Source organism: Schistocerca cancellata, chromosome 8 (assembly GCF_023864275.1).
Source record: "Schistocerca cancellata isolate TAMUIC-IGC-003103 chromosome 8, iqSchCanc2.1, whole genome shotgun sequence".
Taxonomy (NCBI): Eukaryota; Metazoa; Arthropoda; class Insecta; order Orthoptera; family Acrididae; genus Schistocerca; species Schistocerca cancellata.
Window position 1 is genome coordinate 577,325,118 of NC_064633.1, and position 18,317 is coordinate 577,343,434.

Below are 18,317 nucleotides of genomic sequence, written 5' to 3' on the forward strand. Positions count from 1 at the left end.
TGCAGCCTCAAGTTTTCTGCAGTATTATTCGGGAAATAGTAACTCCAAGCATTTTTGTCAGCAGTTGTGTGGCCCGAAACACCAGCTGTGAGCATATAACACGCAACAGTGCACATTGGAACCAGCAGGAACACAATGGACGGTTGCTGAACTGTTATTTTGAATAGCACTCTGTACCAGCAGTAATCACAAAGTTCCTTCGAATTTTTAGTTGAGACTAATGAGATACCTTCATGTACGTTTTATTCACCTATATTCTCTGTTCCCCTCGGTTAAGAAACTGACTGTGAAGTGTATTTCATTTGCTTTTTTCTCAAGATGCTTTTATCAAATACTTGCTCTATTAGAGGAAGTGTCACTTTATAGATTTTAACAATGTCTACCTGCACAGTTTATCGGTACCATTTCTTTTGTAACCTTCGATTGTATATGAGACCAAGATTATGCTATGAACACTGTTACAGATTTTTTGTGACTCGAAGCTACAGTATAATTTTCGTAAATATTTATTAGTTTAGTCGTTTGGTAACAGTCTCCCACTAGGCGGGAGTAAATGTATGATGACACAAGACAGTCCTCGAAAAGAGAAATGACAGTTTTGATGTAACTGGCGTGTTGTCCTTTAAAAACAATGCCAGCCTTCTAAATGTGCCTATTTCGTGGGTGTGCTCTTATAACGAATGACGTTACAGAAGCTGAATCCTTCTACTACCTATAGAAATTCGTTAATTTCTCTTGTACACCAAATCACACAGAAGTGGACTTTTTAAGCAGTCAGTAACTGCATATATTTAACATAACTTATGAGCAAAACTCTGTAATATACTTTTATTGATCATTTCAGTAACACGAGGACTATTTACAGTAGCGATAGTGTATACAATCATCGCAAAAGTACGTTAACATTTGCTCAGTTCTCAGTCTGATCACAATTATTCACCAGTCCAAAACAAAGCTTACTGCTACTCATATCGCAAAATATATTTGTCACAATAAGAATGGGAAAGGTCTATACGAAAGTCGTAAGGGAGTTGAAATCCGTTATCTGTGTTTACACTGGCTTCCCTAATTCACACTAAGCAAATGTGCAAGAAGGTCTGTCCAGTTAAAGCATCTTCGAATCATTTCCTCTATGTGTCCACCTGCTCCAGCATTGCTGCTCTGAGGGGGATAAGCTCCGCTCGTTCCTTACGTAGGTGACTATTTCATGAGATGCATTGCTTATGAGAGGGGGCGAAGTGTGGGAAACTATGAGACACGCAATCGCAGGTTATGGTTCTAGAAAACAATCTTAATTTTTATAACAACCGTCTCATTACGCCTATACTGAATTTAGTAACTTTAAAGTTGTTTTTCAGGTTCCGCTGAAACAAACAATGCATTAATCGCAGAATTTGGAGAAAATGTTTGGATACTGGCGATCCGTTTGGCAGTCTGGTGCACTTAACTAGTGTATCTGAGCTTCAAAACGAGTTATGGACAAAAAGAAACAATAATGTTTGTCAGGAATACATTAAATAGATCCTTCGGCAGCCACTGTTAGGTGTTTTCTGCTCACTCATTCAGATCGCTAGTTTCGAGACAATAACTATCATTACGAGATGCTACCTGCACAACAGTTCAAAAAATCAGTAAATAAAGAAAGTAAATCTCCTGTAAATTGCACATTGTCAATTATAAAACATAGGAACTCTTGTGGTTCTTTAAGTTGGACGTTCTAAAAGCAAACTTAAACTGCAGTTGAATGTACTTATGACGTGTAATACTAAGACACACACATGTCTATTTATTACATAGAACTCCAATTTAACACTTATTTCGCTAATGTATGTGTAACTTCAAGCCTCCAGGTAAATTTTAAGTCACACAGTCAAATAAAGATATACGCGCAAATGACAGGAGTTCTTTTGGGCAGTCTACCAAAACGAGAATGTGATCTGCATTTCTACTCAATTTATGTTCTCTGCGAACCGAGATATATGCAAACATACTCTACAGTGTACATCAAGACAAGGCAGGTGAGCTGGCTCCGTACTGCAAATAATTCTCAACTACTACAACGACATGGGTAGTTCGCCCAGTCAGATGGCTTGTGTAACCACGGAGCAAACATGAGAGCAGTCCAAGTAATAGTAGTGACAGTATTCATAGATTATCCGCAGCTGTGATGCAATTCATGGACATCCGAATTCAACAAGCGCAGTGCCATTTCAACGTTGGACTCTCCCAAACGTCATCAAGATGAACAAAACCATGAACATGAAGTTCATGTTCAGTGTCCATTACAGGTAGTCTATGACGGAGAAATACGTTCTCCCAACATCAGTCTACAAGACAGGAGGGAGTCATTGTTAATGTACTCAAACAATAGCACAGAGGACTTTCCCGAAGACAGGATACAGTCATCGGAAGTTGGTGGCCTTCTGATCCCATGTCTTGACAGACTACACGACTGGTGCTTTCAACGACGGAATACAAAGGACTGCTGAGAAAATGTGGTGCTGCGTGCCACCAAATTTCGCAACATACGTTAGAAATGTTTGCTATTATTAATGTCACTCAGATTATTTTATTGAGCGACGACTGTCTGGGAGAACTGGCAGTACAATGGAACTCAGATTGATGTTATAGTAAAGATATAATGTGTCGAATAAGATAATTCATGGAAAAAGGAACTTTGTATAGAAAAAGTTTTTAATTTTATAGACTATAAAAAAGCTTTCGACCGCGTTAGAAACAAGAGGGTACCTTAACAGAAGTTATTAAAAGCTTATATCAAGAAAGTAAAGTCATAATAAACGAGAGTAGAGAGAAAATTGAAACTATAACAATTAATAGAGGCGTTCGACAAGGGTGTAGCTTACCGCCCACGCGTTTTAATCTTTGCATTGACAACATTGTTAGACAATGGTCAGCCAAGGTAAACCTAGGCGTTAAAATAGGACCAGATATCAGAATGAGTAGCGTGATATCCGCTGACGATCAATTTTACCGACGGTGAGGACGACCTGCAGTGGGCAATACGTTGCCTAGGTCAGATACGTAAGGACTAAATTATTAATATTTCTCGAAGAAACACTAAGATAATGGCTTTAAAAAGAAAAGACCCTGAACATTTCAAAATATTGACAAATGATCATGCTGTAGAACGAGTTTCCCGCATTATCTCCTTAGGGTGCCTAGATGAGATACTCAAGGATTACACTATTAATATATCTCGCATAAAGACTAAGCATATGGCTTTTATACTGAAGCGCCAAAGAAATTGGTGTAAGGATGCGTATTCAAGTACAGAGAGATGTAAACAGGAAGAATATGGCGTTGCGGTGGGCAACGCCTATATAAGACAACAAGTGTCTGGTGCAGTCGTTAGATCGGTTACTGCTGTTACAATGGCAGTTTATCAAGATTTAAGTGAGTTTGAACATGGTGTTATAGTCGGCGCACGAGCGATGGGACACACAGCACCTCCGAGGTAGTGATGAAGAGGGGATTTTCCCGTACGACCATTTCACGTGTGATTGCTGTTGTGGGTTGGCAGGAGAGCCAACACCGGTTGACTAGAGGAAGCCGAAAGGCACGCGTTTTAGCTCACGCAGGCTGGCGTGAGGTCTGGAACAGGACAAGGAAATTAGACTTCAGAAAAACGGACGTAGCTGGTGAAATACTTAACTTTAATCCATTAATGATGAGCGTCGGTCTTGACTGTACATTATTCACAATATCAATAGTAACTGAACATGGCGCCTTGCTAGGTCGTAGCAAATGACGTAGCTGAAGGCTATGCTAACTATCGTCTCGGCAAATGAGAGCGTACTTTGTCAGTGAACCATCGCTACCAAAGTCGGTTGTACAACTGGGGCGAGTGCTAGGAAGTCTCTCTAGACCTGCCGTGTGGCGGCGCTCGGTCTGCAATCACTGATAGTGGCGACACGCGGGTCCGACGTATACTAACGGACCGCGGCCAATTTAAAGGCTACCACCTAGCAAGTGTGGTGTCTGGCGGTGACACCACAATTGCCTCAAGAGAGGAACCAAGCCCTCCAAAAACAAGTTTAATCAAACGGAAACATCTCAATAAGATGGTCCATTAGTGTAAGAGAGTGGCCCTCGTACCGTAGGAGGTAGGTTAAGGCTCACTTATCAGCCTTCTGTACTTTGTTGGTGTTCAGTGCCTCTCACCTCTGCGAGTTAACTAGGTAGAGTGTACTGAATATGCTTGTTATCTGAGTTGTGACTTTCATTAAATAGCTCTTCCACATTTTTGCTAACTAATGATTAACCACTCACTGTCTTACCTAAAGAGTAACTCTTGAAATGCGATATTGTGGAGACGCGCCCTGCCGTTCTTAAACGTGTTGTACGAGGAATCTTCCGTAGCATTCCACTCTGCAGGGGCAGCTCAGATGGCTTGAAAACGACAGGGAAGAAAAAAGTGCTTGTGTACTTCCTGTCTGCAGTCTCCTTCGGCTTGTTCGGCGATACGGCCAATGGCTCAAAATGGCTCTGAGCACTATGGGACTTAACATCCATGGTCATCACTCCACTAGAACTTAGAACTACTTAAACCTAACTAACCTAAGGACATCACACAACACCCAGTCATCACGAGGCAGAGAAAATCCCTGACCCCGCCGGGAATCGAACCCGGGAACCCGGGAGTGGGAAGCGAGAACGCTACCGCACGACCACGAGCTGCGGACACGGCCAATGGCAACACCCAACGTGAACAAGTGCCCACTCGTAGCGCTTCCATATGGCTGATAATATTTTGTCATCTGGGGATCTGCCCTCAAGTGGAAACTAGCGAAAAGTTTCACCCTCCACTACAAAATAAAAGCATACAGGTTTTTCAAGGATGCCACACGATCGCCTGCGATCTCTGAAGGTATTAATTGAAAACTCATTGGTGATGGAGTATTTGCTATACATCGTTAAAAACCCGTACATAATTACAAATTTCTAAATCACACAGCGTACTCAAATTTCTAAACTAAGGATTTAAAAATAAGGGTACTTAATCTAAAAATATTTTTACCACATTTAATATTGCACATGTTATTAAATGTGCACATAGAAGGTTAATTGCTTACAGATTCTTGGAGTAACGCCACTGCATATTCTGTCATTTGATTTTGCATGTCCATACCAGGCGAGCCGCCGTCCTATCTGTAACGCTTTCTTGACTCTGGGTCATTTTCCTAAAAGTAGTATTTCTTACGTGGTCTCGCCGAGATATTCTACAACTCCCAATTTGTTTTTATTTTTACTCAGTAAGTTTCCAGCATTCATAAGTGTTTATAGGCTCTACAGTACTTCTTTAGTTGTCAGTTGACCTTAGAGGACCATAACAGATTGTTTAAATTCTGAAATGCTGTTTACCGATGAGCTACTCGTTGCTTTATTGTCGATTTACTTCTTCTGACTTTCGATAAAATGCTAAGCAAATATTTCAGTTTTTTACATACTTTCATGTACTGGCATTCTACTATTACTCTCCCACAATTTCTCTACAGCACAGGTATTCAGTCTTTTGAAAATTTACTTTGAATCCCCATTTATCATGTTCTTCTAATAGTTTTCTTAGAATAAAGAGATATAATCCTCTTCGATAGTCATCATTACTTGACCATCTGCGAAGAACAAGGTACACTTACATTGACCCTTTTTATCTGACTATCCATTTCTGGTCATTTCCTTCTCTACATGTCTAAGACTACCTGCGCCTACGTTTTAAACAATGGAAGAGACAAGCAGCATGCCTGCTTTAATCGTTTCCTAATTTTGAAAGGCTGTGCCAAGTGAACAGTAGCGAACAATACTAAGAGAAAACAATAAAATGACAACAAGTGTTGCAAGTGTCTCTTTCCAAAATTGTAGCACTCCTGTCTCGCACATATCATCGACTGAGGCTCACGTTTCGACATGTCGTGAATATAACGGACATTACACACGCTGTGTATCATGCCGATTACATGCTAGACTCTTCTCGGATTTCATGAAGCACACTGTTTAGATGTTCTAGGAGAAAGGACTCCAACTCGCTTAGACTGACATGATCCCCAATCTTCAATGTTGTATAGGGTTGTTATACTGCCAAGCACTTCAGTGAATCGCAGAGTACAGATGTAGGCGCGAAATCACCCCACCATCGATTTCTGTTACATACAGGGTGTTTAAAATTAGTGTCACATATTCTTACAGGAGTCAGTATTTGTGAAAACTAGCCGAAAAGTTCCCGCCGTAATATGTCCTGAAACCAATAGTTGTTGAAATATGAGCCAATCTGCCCTCTCGTTCCTATCTCTCTGTTGCGTAGAAGTATACACTATAGGCACTACTGCGTGTGGTTACCAACCGCACACTAACAAATCCTTCAGTCTTTACTATTTCAAATGTACTTGGTTCTATTCGGATTGCATCACACGCGTGGGTCAACACACCCCTGTCACGTCTGCACATTATCGATGGGTTTGACACTACACCGATGGCTTTAAGAACCTCCATAGTCAGAAATCCAACGGATTCAGTTCCGGTGAATGGGGAGACCTAGCCACCGGAACTGCACGACTAATCGATCGCCCATGAAACTGCGGGAAGTACTGTCGCATCATCGTTAGAAAACGAGGTGGAGCCACGTCGTACTTAAACTGCTCCAGTAACGCTGGTTAATTCAACGCGCATAAGTCGTTGACACACAGCACCTGTTAATCTGTTTAGTAAGGTGTATGGCTCTATTAGTGTGTCACTGGCAACACCTGAGCATACAGTAAAACTGCAACGATCCAAATGAGTCATCTCCATGATTGCTCGAGGATTTGCTTCCGCCTACACGTGCGTATTATGGTAATTTACTATGCCATCTCTTCTGAATCCTGCCAACACCACCGAACACTACACATTATTCGTCACATGTAAATCGACTCATATCTTGACAGGTATCGGTTTCCGGACAAATAATTATAGGAACTTTTTTTCTAGATTTACCTAGTACTATCTCCGATGGGAATATCTGACACTGTCTTTTTAACATCCAGTGTTCGTTTTTGCTGTCACCGTATGCCTCCGTTCTAGTTATCTGACATCACTTAAAGACAGTCTGCGTATATGTGAATGTCGAAGTGCGAGCTAGCCAAATGTACCACAGTAATAGTAGTGTGTGTTCTAGGCGTGTATCAGAAGTGGTTTTACTTGAACTACAAGTCATAGCCAAAGGCTGCGCAATTGTTTTGTCGAAGTAGGTACTTATGTTATTATCACTCCTGAAAAGCAACAACACTATGAAGAATTGGAACTGTTAGCCTATTTATCGAACATAATACCCTTTATCGTAAATTAATTACGTATTTAATGTTTACAAACTGCAGTGTAAATACGTGTGCCGTAAATAAACAGAAGTAGAGTCCCATTAATTGATAGTTTGGTATAACAAATTTGGATTAAATGGTAGGTCTTGAAGGGACATCATTTCACAAATCAACAATCCTGCTTTTGATCCATCATTAACGATTCTTGAGAAGTTATCTTCCTCTTAGTTCCTTGTACCGCTGCTGTACTGGAAGACGGTGAATTATCTCTCCTTTCAGGGTCAAGTTTCTTGTGTTATTCGTATTCATCAGTAACTAAATATTTTAAATGTCCTCTTGAAGATGTAACTGTCTCCCACTGTCTAGAACAGCTTGAAAGGAATCCGCATTAGTAACAGTTTGAGCTGAGAATCAAAACCTGAGAACGCTACCCAGCCGCCACCACTACAAACAGCTTTACGTGTTATATGCAACATTCCATTAGCAATTAAGCCACTGCACACAGCTGTAACGGCATCTCAAGGGAACGACACCTTAGTGTATTTATGATTATAGTTGTTGTGTAAGGAAGTAGGCTGCATAGATAGACGTCGATACCACAGTTAGCAATCATTTATTCTGATTCAAAACCAACATGCAATCCTATCGCAATGTGACTCTTCGAAAACAAAAACACAGAAAACTAACATGAGTTACTGAGGTTAATGTGGTGTCACCGCCAGACACCACACTTGCTAGGTGGTAGCTTTAAATCGGCAGCGGTCCATTAGTACATGTCGGACCCGCGTGTCACCACTGTCAGTAATTGCAGACCGAGCGCCACCACACGGCAGGTCTAGAGAGACGTACTAGCACTCGCCCCAGTTGTACGACGACTTTGCTAGCGACTACACTGACGAAGCCTTTCTCTCATTTGCCGAGAGATACATAGAATAGCCTTCAGCTAAGTCCATGGCTACGACCTAGCAAGGCGCCATTAACCATATCTAGAGAGAGTCTCACTTGTATCATCAAGAATGCTGTATACAAATGATGGATTAAAGTTAAGTATTATAGAAGCTACGTACTTTTCTTTATAGCATTCATTACGTATCCTGTTTCAGACCTCACGCCAGCCGGCGTGTATAACGCGTGCATTTCGGCTACTTCCGAGTGGCGTGGCTGTCTTGATACGCCACAACAGTTAATTATATGGGACCTTGATTGACGTCTTTAAGAAGCCTTTTCTTTCGAAAACAAAATCAGAGATATTCGTCTGCGCAACTCGCATTTTAAAATCAACAAGGAGAATAACGGAACAATCTCCGTGTCCAAGATGCAGAAACAACCAGATACACTGAAGCGCCAAAGAAACTAGTATAGGCATGCGTATTCAAATACAGAGATATGTAAACAGGCAGAATACGGCGAAGAGAACAAGCGTCTGGTGCAGTTATTAGAGCGGTTGCTTCTGCTACAGTGGCAGGTTATCAGCATTTAAGTGAGTTTGAAGGTGGTTTTATAGTCGGCGCACGAGCGATCGGACACAGCGTCTCCGAGATGGCGATGAAGTGGGGATTTTCCTGTACGACCATTTCACGAGTGTACCGTGAATATCAGGAACCCGGTAAAACATCAAATCTTTAACACCGCTGCGGCCAGTCAAAGATCCTACGAGAGTGGGATCAAAGACGGCTGAAGAGAATCGTTAAACGTGACAGCAGTGCTGCAGATTTCAATGTTGGGCCATAATCACGTGTCAGCGTGCGAATCATTCAACGAAACATCATAGACATGGGCTTTCGGAGTCGAGGGGGGGGGGGGGTTGTTTTGGGGAAGGAGACCAGACAGCGAGGTCATCGGTCTCATCGGATTAGGGAAGGACGGGGAAGGAAGTCGGCCGTGCCCTTTGAAAGGAACCATCCCGGCATTTGCCTGGAGCGATTTAGGGAAATCACGGAAAACCTAAATCAGGATGGCCGGACGCGGGATTGAACCGTCGTCCTCCCGAATGCGAGTCCAGTGTCTAACCACTGCGCCACCTCGCTCGGTTTTCGGAGTCGAAAGCCCACTTGTGTACCCTTGGTGACTGCACGAAACATAGCTTTACGCCTAGCCTTGGCCCGTCAACACCAACATTAGACTGTTGATGAATGGAAACATGTTGCCTGGTCGGGCGAGCCTCGTTTCAAATTGTATCGAGTGGATGGACATGTACGGGTATGGAGACAACCTCATGAATCCATGGACCCTGCATGTAAGCAGAGGACTGCTCAAGCTGGTGGAGGTTCTGTAAAGGTGTCGGGTGTGTGCAGTTGGAGGGATGAGGGACCCCTCATACGTCTAGAAACGGCTCTGACAGGTGACACGTACTTAAGCATTCTGTCTGATCACCTGCATCCACTCATATCCATTGTGCATTTCGACGGACTTGGTCAATTCCAGCAGGACAATGCGACATCCCACACATCCAGAATTGCTCCAGAGTGGCGCTAGCAACTCTCTTCTGAATTTAAACACTTCCGCTGACCATCAAACTCCCTAGAGATGAACATTACTGAAAATATCTGGGATGCCCTGCAACTTGCTGTTCAGAAGAGATCTCCACCCCCTCATGCTCTTACGGATTTATGGACGGCTCTGCAGGATTCATGGTGTCAGTTCCCTCCAGCACTACTTCAGAGACTAGTCGAGTCCATGACACGTCGTGCTGCAGCACTTCTGCGTGCTCACGGGAGCCCTACACGATATTAGACGGGGGTACCAGTTTCTTTAGCCGTTCAGTGTAAATGCGAGCTGCTCGGAGTACGGAGCCCTGAGATATGACACTAACACCACATGGTATACCAAATTGTGACAGTTAGATGATCGAACTGCACGGTCATAATGGGACGTCAGCCACGAAGCGAATGACAAGAACTCAAACTTCTCTGTTCTGAGCCCAAACTCCCTTAGGATGGACGGCAGCAAGCTTGTAGCCAGTGTAACGATTGAGAAAGCGCCTTGAATCATGAAAACTTGCCCAGTGCGAATGTGAGCAGCTAACGAAGAGGTACAAATATAACTGTGTATAGAGCCAGCTCATACATTCCCGGAATCGAGGATGCCGACCATTTTTCCTTTAATCGACGTTGATACTAGCAAGATATCGGTTCGAGGGATTCCAAGATTTTCGAGTGTGTTTTAAGCCCAAGCTTGACATCGAAAAACAAACGACAAAAGAAATATTTCTTTCTTGTGACATTATTATAAATCAACAAATTTCGGATTTTTTTTCTTATACTGTGAAGCCTTGCTTCTTACCAAATTTCATGATTCTGGGTCAATTGGAAGTACTCTATATGTCTTGATGGGTGAGTTTGCATCAAAATAAGTGACATACTTGGCCGTATCTGTTAACTGCATTGAGTTAGAAGCTTAAATATATTACGTCGCAAAGTGCGTATAGACTTTACGGTGCGACATAAATTTCAAATTGATACGTCTACCCGTTACTGAGGAAAGGGGGTCTTAACAGACGGACAGACAGACCGACTGATAAAAAAGGACAAAAAAATGTGTTTTCTAGTCATACAATTACAGATTTACAGTTTTCGGATTTTTTCATTTGAAACCTTGCTTTTCGCCAAATTTTGTATTTCTAACCCGACGGGAAATACTCTGTCGGTTTTGATGAGTGACTGCGAACATCAAAATATGTAGCATAAACGACGGTAGCTCTTTACTGCATTGACTTATAAACTCCCATTCTTTGCACCCCAAAGAACCGTAGACCTTAGTACGCGATGTAAATTTCAACTTTATACGTCTACTCGTTCCTGAGAAGAAAAAAAACGTTTTTAACAGTCGGACAACAAAGTGGTGCTGTAATGGTTCCGTTTCTACAGACTGTGGTACGGAACCATAAAAATTGAGGGGATGTAGCTTACAAGTATGCATAAACAATTTACTAGGCTCGTACCAAGTTTGTTTGACGTGGCAAAAATGGTGTACGGAGCGGGAGGCAATACACAGGATTGGACAAACAGAGATACTGTTGAGATGGTTCTAAAGTCCTCACGTTTCTTGGGAGCAGAACGATGGTAGTTTTGTTGACATATGTTCTGAACAGAGAGACTTGATAATCTCAAGTAGGCGTCTGGGAGCAGAAGCATCCTTCTGGCCGAGCGTAAGCGATTAATTCGTGGAAACCGCAACTTCAGAATATGCCAAGCACGCCCTAAGTGCCACTAGAGAATGCCACCCAACTTGAGCAAAGCCTTTCTGCTGCAACACCACAGTAAGCACAGGATGTCCTGGACCCTGCCTACCTGCTTACATGAAACATAAGCACCCAACAACTTGCACTAGTCACTTTAATAATGAAATAAACGTAACCAAAGTACACTACTGGCCCTTAAAATTGCTACACCACGAAGATGAGGTGCTACAGACGCGAAATTTAACCGACAGGAAGAAGATGCTGTGATATGCAAATGATTAGCTTTTCAAAGCATTCACACAAGGTTGCCGCCGGGGGTGACACCTACAACGTGCTGACATGAGGAAAATTTCCAACCGATTTCTCATACACAAACAGTAGTTGACCGGCGTTGCCTGGTGAAACGTTGTTGTGATGCCTCGTGTAAGGAGGAGACGTGCGTACCATCACGTTTCCGACTTTGATAAAGGTCGGATTGTAGCCTATCGCGATTGCGGTTTATCGTATCGCGACATTGCTGCTCGCCTTGGTCGAGATCCAATGACTGTTAGCAGAATATGGAATCGGTGGGTTCAGGAGGGTAATACGGAACGCCGTGCTAGATCCCAACAGCCTCGTATCACGAGCAGTCGCGATGACAGGCATCTTATCCGCATGGCTGTAACGGTTCGTGCAGACACGTCTCGAACCCTGAGTCAACAGATGGGGACGTTTGCAAGACAACATCCATCTGCACGAACAGTTCGACGACGTTTGCAGCAGCATGGACTATCAAGTGGCTGCGGTTACCCTTGACGCTGCATCACAGACAATGCTTAAGTAGACATATAAGCTGATTTACCAAAGTCTTTATTTGCAAGTTCTGCCATATGGTAGGTACGATAGGCAATAATGTCTCTATCAACAAAACTTTCAAGTCCAGGAGCAGTAGATACGCCTGTACCTCCACGTACAATGGCTACAGTGAGCGAACCATTACCATCTGAGAATGTATCATTAATGTCAATAATATTGCCTATCGTACCTACCATATGACAGAAATTTCAAATAAAGACTTTGGTAAATCAGCTTATGTGTCTACTTCAGCATTGTCTTTGTATACTCGTAATAAGAGAAAAATATCTGTAAATGAGTCTGTATTCATTTGGGTTAAAGGTAAAGGAGTATGTGAATATGTAAAGTTTGTTGGTGACTGTACTTTGTATTTTCATAAATAAATTCATCTCCATCCAAACTGCGATGCCTGCGATGGTGTACTCAACTACGAACCTGGGTGCACGAATGGCAAAACGTCATTTTTTCGGATGAATCGAGGTTCTGTTTACAGCATCATGATGGTCGCATCCGTATTTGGCGACATCGCGGTGAACACACATTGTAAGCGTGTATTCGTCATCGCCATACTGGCGTATCTTTCGGCGTGATGGTATGGGGTGCCATTAATTATAGGTCTCGGTCACCTCTTGTTCACGTTTACGGCAATTTGAACAGTGGACGTTACATTTCAGATGTGTTAAGACCCGTGGCTCTACCCTTCATTCGATCCCTGCGAAACCCTTCATTTCAGCAGGATAATGCACGACCGCATGTTGCAGGTCCTGTACGGGCCTTTCTGGATACAGAAAATGTTCGACTGCTGCCCTGGCCAGCACATTCTCCAGATCTCTCACCGATTGAAAACGTCTGGTCAATGGTGGCCCAGCAATTGGCTCATCACAATACGCCAGTCACTACTCTTGATGAACTGTGGTATGGTGTTGAAGCTGCATGGGCAGCTGTAGCTGTACACGCCATCCAAGCTCTGTTCGACTCAATTCCCAGGCGTATCAACGCCGTTATTACGCCCAGAGGTGATTGTGTTGGGTACTGATTTCTCAGTATCTACGCACCCAAATTGCGTGAAAATGTAATCACATGTCAGTCCTAGTATAATATATTTGTCCAATGAATACCCGTTTATCATCTGCGTTTCTTCTTGGTGTAGCAATTTTAATGGCCAGTAGTGTAATACACGATCGTGAAGCGATCTTCACCAGTCATGTTACAGGCTTTTCTCTCACATTTAACCGTTCTCAGTGTTTGAGTCAACTTCAGTGATTTTTCCACTTCTGTCAGGACTCATTATGATTACGTTCCAGACTGAGGAGCAGCTGATAAACGCATACAGCCTCATATAGACACACGTAGTAACTGAGCAGCACATTAAAGTGTTTACATGGAACTACAAATTTATAGGCTACTGAGACCCTTATGCGTCACCTAAATGGCAGTTCTGGTGTGTTTCCAGTTTCCGCATAGTGAATACTATTCTCTGTTGCAGAAGGTTCTTAGGAAATTTTAATAACCCTCCCCATAGTCGACATTCGTGAGGCAAGTTGTAAACAGCGCCGGCCCTGTGTACGAAGACCGAGGCATTTTAGGAAACAGCAACACGTTTAGAGTGGATGGCAACGTAAGAGGCGTATTCCGAAAGTAAGGTCCGATTAGGCTCGAAATGGAAACGACCGTGAAAATCCGATGGAACTTCCCACATATGAGTTGGAAGTGTCTTTAGTGTGCCTGACGATCGCTTCACGTTGCTCTTTTCAGAGCGCAAAGTGGTCACGTAGAAATGCCTAAACAACAGTGCCTGCCGCCATGTATGTGGACCTGGTGAGAGATTTCGCCTGAAGCTATGCAGCCCACATAATGTAAATGTCACGCTTTTCTTTTTTCAAGACAATTTTCAGCCGCATTCTGCAGGGGCAATGAAGACGCACCTGCAACGTTTTCAATGGGAAGTGTTTGATCAATCACAATACAGCCCTCAATTGGCTCTGCCCGCTGTTCATCTCTGCTCACATGAACCGCTGGCGACGAAGATAACATTTCGACACAACACAACGAAAGGTAGACCAGCGTAGAGAATTGGCGGAAAGCGCAGGTGGATGTTTTTCGTGACGAGGGTACTGGAAAGTTTGTACAACGCCAGGACAGATGTCTGAGTCGGAGAGGCGACTATTTAGAGTGGTAGGTGGAAGATTGTAACGTGTTACTATGTTTGCGACGTTGCTTATCGAGCCATATACGTTATCTCGCATTTCTGGCTGCTTCTCTCACACAATTAATGATACGAATTCAGAAATTCAGGGTCGCCACTAGCCCAAGCCCTAATCATTTAGAAAAAAACGGAGCTGGAAAATTATTAGTTTAATTACTTTAATAATTTAATTACAAGTACGCAAATTTCTTTAAGCAGCCAGATAAATAGCGCTCCATGTCGTGCATGAAGCAACTTGATTAACTCAGGATTGGAAATCAGAGTAAGGGAGTAAGATCGACACCAAAGAATTTATCTTTCACGTAAATTATTTATTGTAACTAAATATTTGGTTGCACATCCTAACTACGCATAACTGGTGCCTGACTCGAAATATTTAAGTAAGAATTACGTGAGAATGAAGCAGAGCACAATGTAACTACAGCAAGAAGAAACACAGAAGACGGAGGTGGGAGAGAATCATACTACCATCTCCTTTGCATTCATCCCATAAAAATATCTCAGTGAGATTTGCATTACGATTCTACGCATGCTCTATTCTGGACAGAGGTTTAACCAATACACAAGGCTGTGCGATAATTATTTAACATACTAACTGCGTCTGCTGCCTGCAAACGGCCGAACTAGAGCACGTGGTGCATTCTGACTCAAACTGTTGTGCTGCTTTGTAGAAAGAGCACGAAAGAACAAATATTCTTGCAGAAATTGTAACTCATTAAACAAGCAAACTGTTCAAATAAAGCCTATTGCGGTGCCGTGGTGAACCAGAAGAGTCATTGATTACCAAAACGTGGCACAAAATCGACACAAAAACAAAAGCAATTTCCACAAAATACAAGATTAAAAATCATTAAAAAAGTAACTCGCTTCACACGCTTCAGATAAGCTAAAGTTCTTAAGTATTTCACCAGTTAAACATAACGAAGTCCTAACTCAACCTGATTCCTATCACCTGAAACTCCACTTAAGAGCTACGATCCGTACTCAGCAAGCGTTCACCGAAGAGTGCCCCTTTCTCTGTAGAGATTACCTAGCTCCCCGTGCAGCGGAAGCTACCAGACGGATAGCCCTCCGTCACCAACCTAACACACAAAAACAGCCTTCGACACAGCCCTCGACTAAGATGAGTAAACCTCTCTGTTCAGGTATTGGAAACCTAGGTTGGTCATCCTGTGCTCTCCTTCGAACGAGGAACAACATCGTCTGCTTCCAGCAGACGATGACCAATTCTGCGATATAATAATCAGTAGGCCTTATTTGAGTGCTCAGTCTTTCTGGAAGAGTTCATGAATTGAGCTAAAATCAGGTAGTAAAATGAATAGGTTGTACCGAATTCGACAAGCGTCTTATGAAACAACTTCACACAGACGTTTCAAAGTGTGGCTAACTGTTGCGAATAAAATATTTTTGGTTTTCACTGCGGCTTTCATATCGCGACCGATCGGACCTTACTTTCCGAACAGCCCTCGTAGTTTTTCGTTACTTTCTACGTCCAAAGTTCAAATATTGAACCTGTAACTCTGGGGTAAACCTCAGTTTCAAAAACTCTAGAACCAGAATGGGAGTGCAGTTTCAGTGGGAATTTCTGACCTTTCGGATTCGGAGGCGAAGCTCCGGTAGGGTCCCTATGGCGGACAGACTGCCACCGACAAGACGGTAGCGGTGCATTACGTATATCGCATTAGACCCGCAGCCGCCACCAGCTGGAAATTAAGTGCGTGTTTATAATTTCACTGCGAGCCCAGCTGGCGGACACGGAAGAGACCAGGACGCGCTAGCGAAGCGCGCCCCGTGCTATGAATACGAACTGCGCGTAATAAGTCGGCGCGCTGTTTACCCGGGCCGCTGCTAACGAGAGGGGAGCGGCTGCGCGCGTCGCATTAGCTCGCCTCGCCAGGCGTCGCCCCCGCTCCCCCTTCACCCCTCACCCCTTGCCAGCCCTCGTTACGCAGCTTAGCAGGCGCGACCGCCAGTCAACACGCCGCCGCCTCCCTGTCACCGCTCCCCGGCAGGAAGGCTTCTTTATTAAAGCGTGGCTCTTCACTTGCATTACGGCCTCCAGCAAGTGTGACAAGACATTCACGAGTCTACGTCTCCGTATACGGTCGCAAACCACCTAACGTTGTATGGAGGGTGTACCACTGTCACTTTCCTCACTTCTCCCCTCCACGTCTACAAACACACTCTGCAAACAACAACACGGTGCACGGTGGAGGGTACGTTGTACGAGTGCCAGAGGGCCAATACAAAATTAGACACCTCAAGGTCGCACCAGTTCCATGCAGTCCGCCGGCTTTAAGCGCTGTGATACGCCGACGTTATAGGAGAGCTATTCGGGAAGTAAGGCCCGACAGGTCAGTGAAAATCCGATGAAGCTTTGCACAGACGTGTTGGGCAGCGTCTTTCATACTAAAATGTAGACTTTCGCGGCCGGAAATGTCATGTCCATTATAATTATCCGGGCTGTTATGCCGTGGTCGGTTGATGAATTCTGTGTCAATTCCCAACGTTTCGTCCCCGTCTGTGGACGACATCTTCAAGGGGGTCTGTAGCTCGATGGAAGGTCTAACTGGCTCGCTACTGACAGTCAGTAGCGAGCCAGTGGGTATGTTGGACCTTCCATCGAGCTACAGACCCCCTTGAAGATGTCGTCCACAGACGGGGACGAAACGTTGGGAATTGACACAGAATTCATCAACCGACCACGGCATAACAGCCCGAATAATTATAATGGACATGAGTGTCTCTCGTGCCGATCGCGTCGTGTGACTCTTTCCAGTTCTGAGCACACAGTGAACACGTAAACATGCCTAGAACAGTAGTGTCTCCCGCCCAGTATGATGCCCGCTGCGCGACCGCGCCTAATTTGATGCAACCCCACATAACGTACATGCCATGCGTTTCCTTCTTCAAGATTTGATCGCACACAGCAAGAGCAGTGATGACGCTTCTGCAGTGTTTTTCATCGGAACCGTTTGATCACTCACCATACAGTCCGGACTTGTCTCCGTCTGATGTTCATCTCTGCTCAGATGAACCGCTGGCGCCGGCCGCGGTGACCGAGCGGTTCTATGCGCTTCAGTCCGGAACCACGCTGCTGCTAAGGCCGCAGGTTCGAATCCTGCCTCAGGCATGGATGTGTGTGATGTCCTTAGGTTAGTTATGTTTAAGTAGTTCTAAGTCTAGGGGACTTATGACCTCAGATGTTAATCCCATAGTGCTCAGAATGCTCAGAGGCATTTGAACCTTTTTTTTCCCTTGAACCGCTGGCTATGAATACAAAAACAACATTTAGGCACGGAGAACGTACTATAAATCAGTGTAGAGAAATAGTGGAAATCACAGGCAGCTGCCTTCTATGACGAGGGTGTTGGAAAGTTGGTACAACGCTACGACAGATGTCTAAATCGGAGCGGCGACTGTGTAGAGAAGTAGCTAGAAGCTCTTCCAAACTGTTGCAAATATGACTTTTTTTATTTTTACTATGGTTTCCATTTCACGACCGATCGGACCTCACTTTCCGGATAGGCTTCGTAGTCTTGTTACCGCATGTACGTTATTCACAGGAAAGCAGGTCAGCGCCACCTGAATGTTCATGATTCCTGGGTGGTTTCAGTCTTCCGTGCAATGGTACGTTGACTTGTCTGGTAACGAGCGAAATGCAGGAGGAAGGAAGGACGTGTAGTGCTACTCCGGTCGTTGTGCGTAAAGGGAGAAACACATTCGAAAATAAACCCTAGATTCTGGTATCGCATGCACTGAAGTTTTTTACTGATATGGTCAACAGTGA